At 41.0% G+C, this 14,862-nt stretch overlaps 1 non-coding gene and 1 pseudogene across 1 annotated transcript; both read left to right on the top strand.

The window, feature by feature from the left end:
* Window positions 1–375: 375 nt before the first annotated feature.
* LOC101427390 (probable E3 ubiquitin-protein ligase DTX2 pseudogene) lies at window positions 376–1,619 on the top strand (annotated as a pseudogene).
* An 11,208-nt stretch (window positions 1,620–12,827) lies between these two features.
* On the top strand, window positions 12,828–12,934 carry LOC111758888 (U6 spliceosomal RNA). Its single transcript, XR_002793022.1, has one exon. It is a non-coding gene; the product is annotated as a U6 spliceosomal RNA (small nuclear RNA).
* Window positions 12,935–14,862: the final 1,928 nt, after the last annotated feature.

The following is a 14,862-nucleotide window of genomic DNA, read 5'->3' as shown; positions in this document are numbered from 1 at the left end:
AGAGGCCATGCTTGGCAGTTGAAGTGGATGCTGGGGAGGGGAGAGTTTAAATGACTAGCTCAAAATCAACACAGCTAATAGTCAGGCCAGGACATAAGCCCCACTGAGGTGTCTTCCCTATCATGTTAAATGCCCTTTGGCCCTACTGTCCTTGAGGGTTTTAGCAAGCACTCACCAAGACTTCAGCCTCTGCTAGATTGCAAGGCAGATATAGGAAAACCATCACTGGATATAGATTAAGTATCATTGTGGAAGTTAGAATAGACAAACAAATAAGCATAAGATTCTTCCTTCTTCTCCAAGAGTTTACAACCCAGTTGAGAAGAAAAGTGATAACGTTGTTAATAGTTAAATCATTATATACGATAATACATACACGTTGTACCCCTGGGATACAACTGTACTGTCAACTAGGCCACCCACACACAGACCACCAAGACTTCAAGCTTCTGCCAGAGTGTGCGGCTCTAAGCTAGGCCCACCTACCCAGTGACCACCGTCATTGCCCCACTGGGCCACTCGGGAGTCATCTGCTCTTGCCACCAGTGGCTCAGTGGTGATGGAACTGGCCCTGTGCCAGGATGCTACCGCCACTCCATGAGCAATCTTCCCATGTACCCTGCCCCCTAGACCCCCACAGGACCACTGTTGTCTTCAGAGGCCACCAGTCCTTTGCCCTGTACAACAAGCCTTCGTTCTCGGGGGCATGGTCTGCACCCAGACTGAACACCACCATCCCCTGGGTGGGGGGGTGTCTCCCACCCTGGGCAACCAGCCCCTCTACCACTCTAGCTTCCCCTACCTGGGCCTGCAGCACCCACCCCCAAGACCCTCCACTTCCGGGCAGCCAGTGCTGGTAGCCCCGGGAGCATCCCCACCAGTGTGCCTGTGCAAATGCCAACGTGCAGCAGGGTCCAGCAAGCCCTTGCAGGAGGGTCTCTAAAACCAGAGCCAGAGCAGATGATAAAAAAACTACATCGAGGACCTGAGAATACCCCCAGATGAGGACCGCATCATCTGCTGGCTGCGGTGTCTGGGTACAGCGACGTGACCAACAGCAGGAGCATTGGGCCCGTGGCCGTGGGCCACACCTTCTACTTGCTCTGCCTGCTGGCCATATACTGCCATGGGAACAAGAATGGAAGTTGGCAGTGTCCTTCCTGCAAAACCATCTATGGAGAGAAAACTGGGACCCAGTCCCGGGGGAAGATGGAGGTATTCAAGTTCCAGGTGTCCTTCCCTGGCCACGAGGACTGCGGGACACTACTCATAGTATACACCATTCATCACGGCATCCAGGGTCCCAAACACCCAGTCCTGGAGAGCCATTCACCACCAGGGGGTTTCCCCACCATGGCTACCTTCCAGACAACGCCAAGGGCAGCAAGGTCCTGGAGCTCCTCAAGGTGGCCTGGAAGAGGAGGCGACTCATCTTCATGGTGGGCACGTCCTGCACCATGGGCGAGGTGGACATGGTGGTGTGGAACGAGATCACCACAAGACAGAGATGGATTGCAACGTGACAGGCCACGGCTACCCCGACCCCAACTACCTGCAGAACTGTGCTGGCCGAGCTGTCCACCCAGGGTGTCACCGAGGACTGCTTGGAGCAGCAGTGACCTGCCTGCCTGCCTGGCCTGCCCTGCTGCCACGCCTGCCCTTGCCCCCCCCGTGGTGAGCGCCCTGTTCTCCCCATGGCTGGCAGGGCTGCCCCTCAGGTGGGCAGGCAGGGAGCTCCCCTCCTGAGAGGCCAGGCTGTTTGTTCAGGGCCCCGGGCCTGCCCCACCTCATGCTGTGGCTGCCGCCTCCATCGTCCTCTCCCTCCAGGCCTGGGTCTGTGGGGGGATCTGGCGGCCTTGGGGAGCTGTACTTGTGGGGGCTGAAGATACAACTTCCTCAGTGCAGGGGGCCCTCTGTCCTCTGGTGGGCTCGCTGGACCCACAGTGCTAGGGCCTGGCATAGGATGAAGAGATTGTGCCCTATCCCCAGCCTGAGGTGGGCATAGGTTCCAGGTCAGCTTTTCATACCTTATATTCTCAGTTTGCAATAAATGCACTGTAACTGAAAAAAAAAATCTCTCACCAAAACAAGAAAGATTAACTCTAAACTTACAGGAGCAGACCAGTGATTCCCAAAGGGTGTTTTGAAAAACATTAATCCAACAAGATGAACCAAACACAATACATACATACATACATATATACACATGTATAAATAAAGTTTCTGTTATTAAAGTTTGGGATATGCTGCACCTGCCTCTTATAGAGTCATAAGATATTGTTTCATTTAAGTGCCCTCATAAGTCCCTCAGGAAAGACACCTATTCAATACTTTCTAGTCTGTTTCCCAGACTTATTTTATATGAGACCTTTTCACAGCTCTCAATGGTCTTGGCCTTTTCCTACTTTATCTGGGATCCTCAGCTCCAGCCACACTTGCAACTACTCAAATATCATATGCCATGTCCAAATCATCCTTTAATCCCTGGCATGTGACAAGGATTCATTGTATGTTTGTTGAATGAATACGTAAACTGCTAGGTGCTGTAAGGAAATGCGAGATCACTAAGCCATGTTCTCTTGCCTCTAAGAGTTTTATAAACACTACTGTTTATATGAATCCAGCTAAGAATATTGTTAAAATGAGTTTTTGATGCAATGGATTTGGGCAGGGCCTAATACTCTGATTTTCTAACAAGTTCCCAAAGTGAAAACAATGCTGCTGGTCCAAAGACCACACTTTAAAACCACAAGGATGTAAGGGGTTCTCACTCAAGCAAGAGGCTGACACCCATTAAAGGCTATGGTATTTTTAACCCTAGAACAAAATGCTATGGGCATAATAGGGAGGAAATGATTGACTCTTTCAGGGCAGGCAGAGACTTGGAGAGTGTCTTGTGAAGATCATGGGGAGAGGCAGATTGAGAGGGCTATGAAGAGTGAGTAGGATTTTGCCACGTAGAGGAAGGAAGCCATGTGGGTTGAAGAACATGAACTAAGCAACCGAAGCAAAGCACAGTGTCTGGCATGTTCAGGAAACAGCGAGGCAGGAGCTTAGGGGTCTTTAGGAGTATAGGCAGGACTGGAAGGGGCAGCCAGAGTGAAGTCCAGAAGGGAGGTTAGACTGGTTTGGAAAGGCACTGCATTTTAAAAGTTTGGGCATTTAATGGTGAGATTCCAGAAATTATAAACTGGTAGGAGAAAAATCTTCTGCATGCTGCCCTTTCATTAAGCCACTTGGCCAACACAGACTTTTGTCTATGCTTGATTCAGCCTTGCTTTCAAATTTTAATGGGACATCAGAGAGGTTTTCAACATCCCATGATTGATAAGGCATAATCAATTCCTTTCACTGGTTGGAGATTATGCTGTTTTAAAAAAGCACTCAACATTTCAAGGGTTCTTTTATAGGCAACTCCACAAATCTATGAAGCTACAAACTTGATTTAGCAGTTATAGACAGACTACTACTGCTTACAGAGTTGTATTCTTCCATTCTGTTTCAGATTTCAGTCCAGCTGTTCTGTAATTTTTTATTTTAGAAACTGGAAAACCAGGACTATTAATAGAGTCAGACAGCTAATTTAAATCTGCTAATGTGCTGACACTTGGCTACACACTTCAGCACAGATGCTCATGTGTGCAATGTGTATTTATTTCTGCACAAATGTGTACATGCATATGTATAAATAACAGCAAATACTCTGAAGTCAACACTTAATATTTCGCAGGGTCAGCTGGGGATTTGCCTCATAAACAGACACTCTTTGACATGTAAAAATCATTTAAGTTTGCAGGGTTGGAGTCAGAGTTATTAAAATCTGAGATGATTACAGGTACACACAATCCTTCTGGGTGGAAGAGAGGCCCATAAAAGAATCCACAAAATTCCAGCTCAACTGCCCTTTATTTTCCCTCATAGACCTTATAGTAGAGCCAGACTCCTCACTGTTGTCCATACATATCAGTCAATTTCCTTCTTCTTGGATATGTATTCCCCCTGTGTATTAGGTAAGAGTTCTGGTTCTGCTATATCTTAGTTGTGCAATTTGGAGCAAATTACTAACTGGAGACTGCCCCTCACCTATATAGTACATACAGTACCTATATCAAAGGACTGTCACGACAATCAAATGAGAGAAAGTGTGATGGTTAGGCCAATGTGTCAACTCGGCCAGGTAATTGTGCCCAGTTGTTTGCACTGGCCTATTTGTAATACAAGGACATTTATGGACTTTGGTCACCAGTGAATTTACTGCATAGATAGCTGATTACATCCATGATCAACCAGGGAGATTGCTCTCAGCAATGAGTGACATTTTACCCAATTAGCTGAATGTCTTAAGGGGGAAGTGATTTCAGCATTCAGAGAGAATTTCCCAGCTCATCTTTGGACAGCCCACATCTCCCAGAAACTCATCAAGGACCTTCATCGCAGCCCCTGGTTTGCAGCCTACCTGCAGAACCTGGACTTGTGCACCCCATGATCATGTGAAAGACTCACAAAATCTCTTACTATTGACAGATATCTCCCATCAAATCTGTTTCCCTAGAGAACCCTGACTAATACAGAATGCAGGTGAGCACATAACCCAATCCGCAGTGAGAAATATCAGATCAGGGTTTGTCTGGAGTAAAGGGCCTTGGAAACTTTCCAAGGTGATAAATATGTTGTATATCCCAATGGGAGTGGGGGTTACATGGGTGTGTCTTTGTTGTCTAATAAATGGGAGTGATTATTATAATTCTCTCCTTTTCTCTCTATCCAAATTCTGTCCATTTTTCAATGTTCACCTCAGACACCATCTCTTCTATGAAGCCTTTGATAGTTTCCACAGTTAAAAGAGAAAAGAGATCACTTTTTACTTTCACTTTTTACTTCCACATTCTTATTTTTGCACTTCTCCTAAGACACTTGCAGATTCTTCCTGGTAGTAAGGTTTAACTCTACATATATATCTATCATCTTGTCAACTAGATTTTCAGTTTCTTGATAAGGCATGTCTGAGTGACCCTGAAACCCTGCAAAGTATCTAATATAGATCCATCTATTTTTCATCCTTTCATTAAATCATTGAAGAATGAATGAATTCAGTGTTACCTCACTTGAATGACACAGAAGATTTCCTTGCACCCTGTTTCAGAACCTTGCTACATCCAAAGTCCTTCCCAAGATTTCCATAACCATGGTTCCCTCCTGCCTTTAGCTATTTTTTCCATGTATAGTGACTCCATCACATCAATCCAATCTGACATTCTGTACCTTATTTTTGTAATTTATACATGCACACGTATTTGCCTTAGACATGTATACATGACATAGACTTGGAAACCAGGGTTGCAAAGAGGTCTGGTTTTCATGTTACAGCAATGCCATGGACTGCAAACAAAACAACTCTGATTTCAACTGTCCTTCCTATACCCTCTCATCAGAGGTTTTACACTAGCCCTTTCACTTCACTTAGCCCCCAGTCTTCCCCATCCCCTTGACTTTTCTAGCTCCTTCCCCTCTTTCCTCCTGCATCTCAGGAGCAGAGACAAATCCCTTTCTTTGTCTCAGGCAGAGGAGTTCAGCCAGTATCTTGTTTTGCTTAAGTTCCAGTCAACTCCTGTGTCTTCAGAGTCTCATTTTGTACCCAAGCACTTATTGATGTTATTTTCCCACATCAAGTAATTTCCTCCTCCAAAGAACTCTGGTGACAGTAGTAAAGATCATCTTCAAATCTGTTAGAGAAAATCCAAATGAAAACACATCGGGTGGGAAAAATGAGATAAACAGAGCCAAAAGGAAAGACCAAGGACTCTTCAAGAACAGATCTCAAAGAGGAAATGATGGCTGAGGCACTCACCTTGTAAACCTCCAGCCTCACTGGTCACCAGCACTGTCATCCTGGAAGCACCACCTTGAGGGTAGGCATGTATGTCTTAGTCTGCTAGGGCTTCTGTAACAAAGCACCACAAACTGAGTGGCTTCAAACAACAAAAATGTGTTGTCTAACTGTTCTGGAGGTCAGTGACCTGAAATCAAGGTGCTAGTAGAGTCATGCTCACTTTATCTGTAGGAAAGAATCTATTCCATGCCTCTCTCCTGGCATGCTGGTGATCCATGGCATTCTCTGCCTCAGCTGTCACGTGGCATTCTCACCTCCATCTGTCTGTGTCCAAATTTCTTCTTCCTTGAAGGACACCAGTCATATTGGGTGAAGGACCCACACTACTCCAGTATGACCTCATTTTAACTTCCTAATCCCATAGGTACCAACTCTATTTCCAAATAAGGTCACATTCTGAGGTACTGAGAAGTAGCACTTCAACGTATCTTTCCAGGGACACAATTCAACCCACAACAATACAGAAATCCTGGAGTTGAAGGCAGTTGGATTGTCATGACAGCCTTTGAGGTTGTGAGAGTAAAACAGAAGCCAAAAAAGGATTATTTTTGTCTTGTGATGAGAAGATTCCTTCCTAAGACTTTTGGAAGAGACTGAGACTTCAGAAAGGGGCTGGGGTGGGGATGAGGCCTTGAGGGTGGACAACCCCTCTAACTCCAGTCAGGTTCTAGGAAAGAGAAGAGGAGGAAATGTGATTGACAGGAGGGGTTTGTCTGGAACAGATGGGAAGGAGAAAATAGTCTAGTCACATCCAAGAGAGCTGTAAAGTGGGTCCAGCAGAGTGAATGATGTACTACATGAAGGAATTCTAAGTGGAGAATTTGCTGCTGTCTTCCTGAGGCAGAGAATGGGGTGGCCATCCCTGTAGTAGAATTACCTCTATGGAAGGCTGGCTAGATAAACCTGTGCCTATCCAACACACACCATTCCAAATTGGTCTGTGCTCACTTAATTTAACTTATAGATTTACTCTTTAAGTCTATACATAATATTAAGCACACACCATGGTCTTGGCACAGCATAAAATGCAAATGCGTTCAAGAAATTAAACAAGTTCAAAGACCAGTGGTTCTTAACCTTGACATTAAAATCCCTGGAGAGGGGAGTGGGTGTAGCTCAGTGGTTGAGCACCTGCCTCCCACATAGGAGTCCTGTGTTCATCCCTGGTACCTCCTGGGGAAAAAAAATCACCTGGGAAGCTTTTTTTTTTTTTAAAAAAAACAAACCCATTTTATTGATACATATGAATAAAGCATATATCCATCCAAAGTGCACAATTAATAGTATATGGTATAATCACATATTTGTGTACTCATCACTTCAATCATTTTAGAGCATTTTCATTATTCCAATAGTAATAATATAATAACAATAAGCAAAAGACAAACCAACAAAAAAACTCATCACCTCTCAATCTCTCTATGCTTCCCTTTGCCCTACACAGCTGCTATTTTGCTTCCATCTTTCTAGTTTACTTGTATTGATATTTTATAAAAACAGGCTTATATATGCAATATTACCCATATTCATATTTTCCATGAGGTTTCACTATGTTATACAGTCCCATGTTACATTTCTTAGCTTTCCTTCTAGTAATCTACATGCCGTTACACTTATCCTTTCAACTCCTGTCATACTCATAGAATAGTTCGGCTAGTTACAAGCACTGTGATGTGCTTTCACCATTTCTTTTCATTTCTGGGGAGATTTTAAAGCTCTCCAGGCCACCCCTCAGACCAGTTCATCAGAAGCTGGGAACGGTACCTAGCCATAAGTAGTTTTTAAAAGTTGCACAGTAATAGGAAAAAAATCAGAACTTGGAAATATACAAAAGGATGACCACTTGTCTTCTCAATGTCATACTGGTGCATTGTTTAACTAGGCCACCCAAAGATTATCTAATTCTTTAGGGAAATGCATTTTCATTTAATTTACTGTTAATTAAGGTATTTACTTAAGATATGTTGATACTCTGTAAGGTTAGGTATTACTTCATAAAAGCAGTGTATAGCAGAAGTTCCTGGAAACCTAACAAAGAATACAGAGGCCCAATTCATTAAAACAGAATAGTGCTGACTTTCTATAGTTTTACCAAGTTCCAAGTGATTCTAACACATGCCCAAGTTTGACAACTCTTGCTGTAAAAATCCAAAAGCAATGCCATAGACTGTAGTCTAATTGCCAAGTGCTCTCAAAAGAGATCCTAATAATTTATGTTTAATTCCAAGGTTACAGTTTTGTTTTACTTTGTTTTGTTTAGCCTAGCAAGACATTAATCAGTTTTGTATCTAACCTAGCAATCTTACTCCAGTTTTCTTTCAGGACCTATATATAGTTGGTCTTTCTAATTCTCTTCAAACCAGTTTTAGCATCCCACTGGTTCCCTCATTACATGAATCAAATAAATCTTTGGCAAGTACACACTTTATGTTCACATGAGAGTCAAGTTTTCAACTTTTGAAAATTACACTTTGTCACCAGGTGATGCCATTGTACATCCAAGTTAAAGATTCAGTGCTACAGACTGAAGCCAAAATTCTGGGAGGCATCCAAAGGGAAACCAATGTTTTCTCCATCCCAAGCAGAATAACATAATTATTGCTGTAAGTCTTTTATGAGTCACATCTGATAATAATAAAAATTAATATTTATTGTGTTTACTCTTGCCAAGAACTATTCTAAGAGTTTTACATGCATTAAGTCATTTAATCATTACACAACCCTATAAGATAAGTTATGTCATCCCAGTTTTACAGAAGTGAGAACTGAAGTACAGAAAGTTTAAATAACTTATCTATAGTTATACAGCTGGTGAACAACAGAACTGGAATTCACACATCAGCAGGATTGCCCATGCCCTTCATTGCTATGTCGTACAACCTTCAGAAAGTAATTGGGAGACACCCACCTTGAGAAACATTTATCCTGATTCATGAATGCCCTCTTCTGGATGGTTAAATTATAAATTAAAAAAAAAAAATCAAGGCAAGCCAAAAATCCACATCCATATAGTTGCTTTTTTTTTTTTTTTTTTGCAAAGCTGTATCATATTTTCTTACTCTCTCCCTAATCCGCATATTAGGAACCATCTTCGTAAGTTCAGATGCCTCATATCTCAATATAAGAGTCTTGTAAATATGTTGAATTATAAGCCCAATAGAAATACTGATTGGTATACAAGAGGGGACATTCAAAAGTATGTGGACATTTGAAACCCTTACCACATAGTTCTGTGAATTACCAAAGTGTGAAAATAAAACTGTAGAAATAAAGGGGAAATATTTTAAACTTCCTCCTAGTTTAAAATCATCTCCAAATCGACGTTTGGGCAGGTCTATCAAAAAGCTCTTGGTAAGAAAATGCCTGTGGACTAAGTGGCTTTTTATACAATAAGCAAAGGTCTGAATTGTAAGTAATATTGGCAAGAACAAGCTATAAGTTAAGATGCAAATCCAAATCGAGTGTGCGGTGTTCTGGCATCAAGCCTTGTAATTGAATTTCCAGTTTATTATCCTTAATGTTTTTTAATGAGTTTGCAATTCAAGACAAAATGGAAAGCTGCTTCTCCAAATCTTTCCCCTGAAGCTCTTCCAGGAACAATTTCTTTTCAGAGTCAAGAAATGGTTTTGGGTCAAGAGTACACTTTAAGTTCTTAAACTCTGGAAAAGTCTGTTCCAGGGATGCACTAAATCATATTGAAGGATGTTAATCTGGAGACCAAGGATTTTAGAGTCTGAACCTGGATACATCAATTTGCAGCACTAGAGCTCCTTTATGAAAATAGGAAAGCTAAATAGTGTGAGCTGGTTAAGCCATGCCTCAGCCTGGAGTTCCAAGGGACATGACATTGGAATTCAGGGCCATACATGACAGTTGGGAAATGTGCTTTAAATAAAATCAGTTACTTCAATATACTTTGTTTATTTAGCCCCCAGCAGTCTGAGCATTTTGGATAAACAGCTAGATTATCCTAAAGCCTATTCTCCCATTTTGTTTTTTTAAAATTAGCTCTGAATCAAGGCCCAGGACTAAGTTACCTTAAACTAGTCTTCTTGATGGAGGAAGAGGTATGAAGATTTTAGCTATCTTGTTGAGATAATAATAATAACAAGCCAATGACTATGAACATCACTTAATAAGGGTAAGGCATGTTGCAAGTTGTATTCAGCTTTATGCATTATATAATTTAATTCATAATAGGCTTAAAAGTGAGGTTATTGTCCCTAATTTCAAAAAGGAAATTGAAGTTCAGGGAGTTCAAGTAATGTTTCAAGGTGGTACAGCAGAATGGGTCGTAGGTAGGGCTCAAACCCAGATCTGCTGTCTCTGAAAGTTGTGTTCCTTATCACTAAGCTCAGGGTAGAAGCTCCACCCATACCTTCCCATCTATTAGCCAGTGTAGTTTTGTTTTTCTTTAAACATTATTAAATATTTGTGTGTGTTTAGAGTATAAAGAAGGCAAAATGACCCATAAGCCCATTGTCCATACACATATACAGCTTGAAAAGGAAGTCTGGAAAAGTAAAATATGAGAATTAAGGCTTTCCCCAAGCTCTGTCCCCAAAGCTAACCACTTGTATATTTTCTCATACAGCCTACCAAGGAAAAACAGTCTGCATTGACTTGTATGTATATATATATCCCCATTCATGGGGCATTCCAATATCCATTGATATACCCTTCCTGTTTTCGAATATTACATATCTTGATCCTCTTTCCATATCAATTCTAAGTATTACATTGATTTATTTAACCAGTTCTCTAAGTGTGTTCATTTAGTTTATTTTCTATTATGTTATAATTAAAACCTCTAGTATAATGAACATCCTTATGCATATTTTGGTGTAGTTTTGCAAGGATATCCACAGGGGAAATACCTAGTAGTCAGATATTTTTAATCAAGGAATATATGCATTTAAATTTTTTTGTCGATACTGCCTAATTTCCCTCCAAAGAGGTTGCATCTATTCACCCTCCCACTAACAGACCATGCATAGTTCTCTTTGCTGTATCCACTTCTGACATGTCTATGTCACTCTATCTTCCCACTAATGTTATAAAGTAAGTAAGATATGGAAAGTTATCCCTATTTCCAAGGTTAGTCAAGTCTAGAACCCAGATGTTCTGATTCTCGGTTCCAAACCCTTTGAACACATTATACTTGAAACCTTGCAAAGAAAAATAAAAGCTCAGTGCCCTCCGTTTTTAACTTTTACAGATGGAGAGAACAAATGCAACTAGGGCTTTGTGTTTCAGGGCTCTGGGATAAGTGCTTTAACTAAATTTGGAGCCCACTGAAATACTACTTAATAGAGGTTGGGATTGAGCCATGGTGTTCTATTGTTCAAAGGCATTTTCCTTTGTAATAATTCCATGGAAAGAAAAATGACTTGAAAGTTATATTTATTTAAAAGCCCCAAAGGCATTTTGAACATTAATTTACATTTCTTCTTTTTTTGTAAGGAAAAAAAACCTTAGTTAAGTGTAAATGAATGTCAAACATGTGGCTTACATTTCATTTAAGACACATGTGGGCTTTAAAAACTAATGAAAATACTTTAGGAGAAACTCATTTTAGGACATGGTGAGTCTAAAATATGTAGGATGTTTGGGACACATCAACATTGTAGTTTGGATCTCATGGAGTCCTGTGAAGAAAGCAGAGTAGGGGAGTCATCTGACATCTTGCATGAGGCCACAGAGAGAAGAGGTCTCTGAACTCAGGGTTCACCTCTGTTTGGCCCATCACTCCAGGGAGATGTGAGTTGAGGAGGCCCTTACCATGACTCCCCACCATTTTACTGGGCACCTGTTCTGTCCTCAGAATCCAATACAAACAAGAGACAGCCCATGTTCTCAAGAAGGTAAAGTCCTAGTGAGTAAACCAGATGTGGAAAGAGACAACAGCCATGGAATGTGATCAATGGGGTATAACATAATGTCAAGGCAGTACAAATAAAGACGTTTACCCTCTCTGGGGCTTGGAGAGGGTCAGGGAAGTCATCCGGATGGAGAAGACATCTACTCAGAGACTTGAGGCCGAACGCAAGTAAATGGGCATAGGGTTTGCCAAGAGCATTGCAGCACAGAGAGTAGGACAGAGGCATGTAGAGATTGGCTTTACAGGAAATATAGGTAAGGTCCATTTAACTGGAATGCAGAAGGAAGTGTGGAGAGAAGAATAGTTAGACAGAAGGCTGGTAAGCCAAGCAGGGGCCAGACAATGCAGATGCTTGGACACTATTTGAAAGAACCAGTAAAGGATTTTCAGAAGAATGGTTTTGTGTTCTAGAAAGATATTCTGGACTTTGTGTCAAAACCAAATAGGGAAGAACGGTAGCTGTGGAGACAAAGTTGTTGCTGAAATTCATTTAAAAATGATGCTGACCCTGCGGCAGTTTGAAATGATTTTATGAATCTCAAAAAGAAGAAGGTTATGTTTTTAAACTAATCTATTCCTGTGGGTGTGATACTCTCTGATTGCATTAAATTCAGCTGAGGGCCCTTTGATTAGATTACTTGATAAGATCAATTTAAGTTGAGTCTCAGTCCTTTTGCTGGGTCTGATATAACACCAGAGACAGAGAAAGACAGACAGAGAGAGAAAATGGAAATTCTGACATATTTGATCTGGCCATGTGAAAGAGGACTAAGGATCATTTAAGCATGAAGCCCCCAAGAGGCTGCACCCATGGAACAGCTCAAGAAAAGACAAGCCCTATGCTGAGAGTTGATAGCTGAGCTCCAGGAGCTAGGCTACATGAGACAGTAGATTCTTGAGGGGAAGGCAGAAAGCTCAGCAGAGATCAGCTGCCATCTTCACCACGTGGCAGTTTGATGAGAAAGCATCTTTCATGGTGCCTCGGCTTGGACTTTCCATGGCCTTGGAACTGTAAGCTTCTACACCAGATAAATCCCCTTTATAAAAGCCAACCCAGTGCTCAATTCAGCAGCACATATACTAAAATTAGAACAATACAGAGAAGATTAGCATGGCGCCTGTGCAAAGATGACACGCAAATTTGTGAAGCATTCCATATTAGAAAAAAAAAAAAAAGCCAACCCATTTCTGGTACTTTGCATTGGCAGTCCTTTGGCAAACTAAAACAGATCACATTAAGGAAAATAAGCAGTGGGGAGAGAATGAAGTATATTGATTCAAAAAGTTAAGATTGTGATACCTGATTGTGGTCAAGGATAAAGGACAAGTCAATGGTGACCTCTGGAATTTTGGGCTTGGAAATTCAGTGTCTGGAGTGGAGGCTTAGTTGGCACTGGATAAGAGGCGAGATAGCCTGTTGAAAAGGCACTGACTTTAATTCATTTAATTTGCTTCTAAACATGAAGAGAAGGCAATAGAAATGAGACATGCTAATGACTGTCCACATAAAATGCTAAAAGGAATGTGATAATCCCTTAAGATTAAGTATTAAGGACTCCCAGAAGATTCTGCAAGGTAAAAGAAGGAATTTCTCATGAAAATTACATCTGACAACATCATGCCCTGGAAAAGATGTAAGGAAATGAAAACTCACATTCACTCTTGGTAGGAATATAAATTGGTATAATATGAAGATTTGACTTTTCTGTATAAGCCTTGGAGGAACTCTGACATAAACACACATGTACTAGGATGTTTACTGAATCACTGCAGTTTAAAAAAAAAAAGCTGCAATTTAAATGTCTATCAAAAAGGTGAGTGGATATATAAAATTGTAATATATTAATATAATAGAACACTATTCTGGTATTTAAATGAATAAACCAGGTATACAGGTCCAGAATGAATAAATTTCGGAAGCACAATTTTAGGTGAAAATAATTGAGCTACTGAAAGATATTAAAACAACCCAAAAGTGTAATATTGTTTATGGATACTTATATTAGTAGTATATACATAGAAAAATGCCCAGGACACCTACTTTAGGAAGGAAAATTAAGAATAGATAGAAAGGGTTTCAAAAAGGTCTGTTATTTTTTTTAGTCTGAAGCCATATTTGTTAAAAACACATTTAGTTTCTCAACCTTGGCACTATTGACATTTTGAGCCAGATAATCCTTTGTTGCAGGGGGCTGTCCTGAGCATTGTAGGATGTTTGGCAGCATCCCTGCCCTCTACCTAATAGATGCCAGTAACATCTAACAGTCATGATCATCAAATATGTCTCCAGAATATTGCCTGGGGAGGAAAGTCACCACAGTTGAGAAGCAGTAGTTTGGTAAATTGATATGCCTTTTAATTTTAAAAAAATATATCTTAACATAAAAATGTGGTGGCCTTGGGAAGAAGAGCTAGCCTTCAGCTGTTTTAATTAGCTGTAGCATGTGCTGACATTCAGATACCAAGATGTGTAAAACAGATCCTGGTCCCCAAGTTCTCCCTGTCTGGTTGGGTGATACAGTATGGAGATGAAGAGGTCTCAGAGAGGGACAGATCTAGGATAGATATAAGAACAAATCCAAAGAAAATTCTAAAGACAGATGTAAGGACAGATTTAGGACAGCTCTAAGGACAAATCTATAGAAAGACCTAGGACTAATCTAAGGGCAGATGGAAGTACAGATCTAGGGCAGATCCTGAACCTGCCATATTCTAACTATAAGAATGTCAGTTTCCTCATGTCTAAAATGAGGATTTGTTTTACAGTGAGGTTTTATTTCCTGGATCTCTAGATCAGAGTAAACACTCAGTAAAATGTAGTTATTCCTTATACTGCTTGTTTTCATTATTAATTGTGCATAAATAACAACTCTCATAAGATAAAGTTGACAATGCCTGCTCTAGCCCCTCCTTGGGGGATCTGCATTTCCACTGTCCCCAAGTCACAGGAGAGCAGTTTGTTCACAGCAATTGGCTATGAGGATGCTACAATCTCAGTTCAGCCCACAAGATCTGTGAAGAAGGACCACTCCATGTCACATATATAGAAACATCCCTTTCAGGGATGCTAAGAGGAAGAGAGAGCTGCAAC

The sequence above is a fragment of the Dasypus novemcinctus genome, chromosome 18, assembly GCF_030445035.2.
Source record: "Dasypus novemcinctus isolate mDasNov1 chromosome 18, mDasNov1.1.hap2, whole genome shotgun sequence".
Lineage (NCBI taxonomy): Eukaryota > Metazoa > Chordata > Mammalia > Cingulata > Dasypodidae > Dasypus > Dasypus novemcinctus.
Note: the sequence above shows the minus strand (reverse complement) of the source record. Positions and strands in the feature narration are given on the sequence as shown.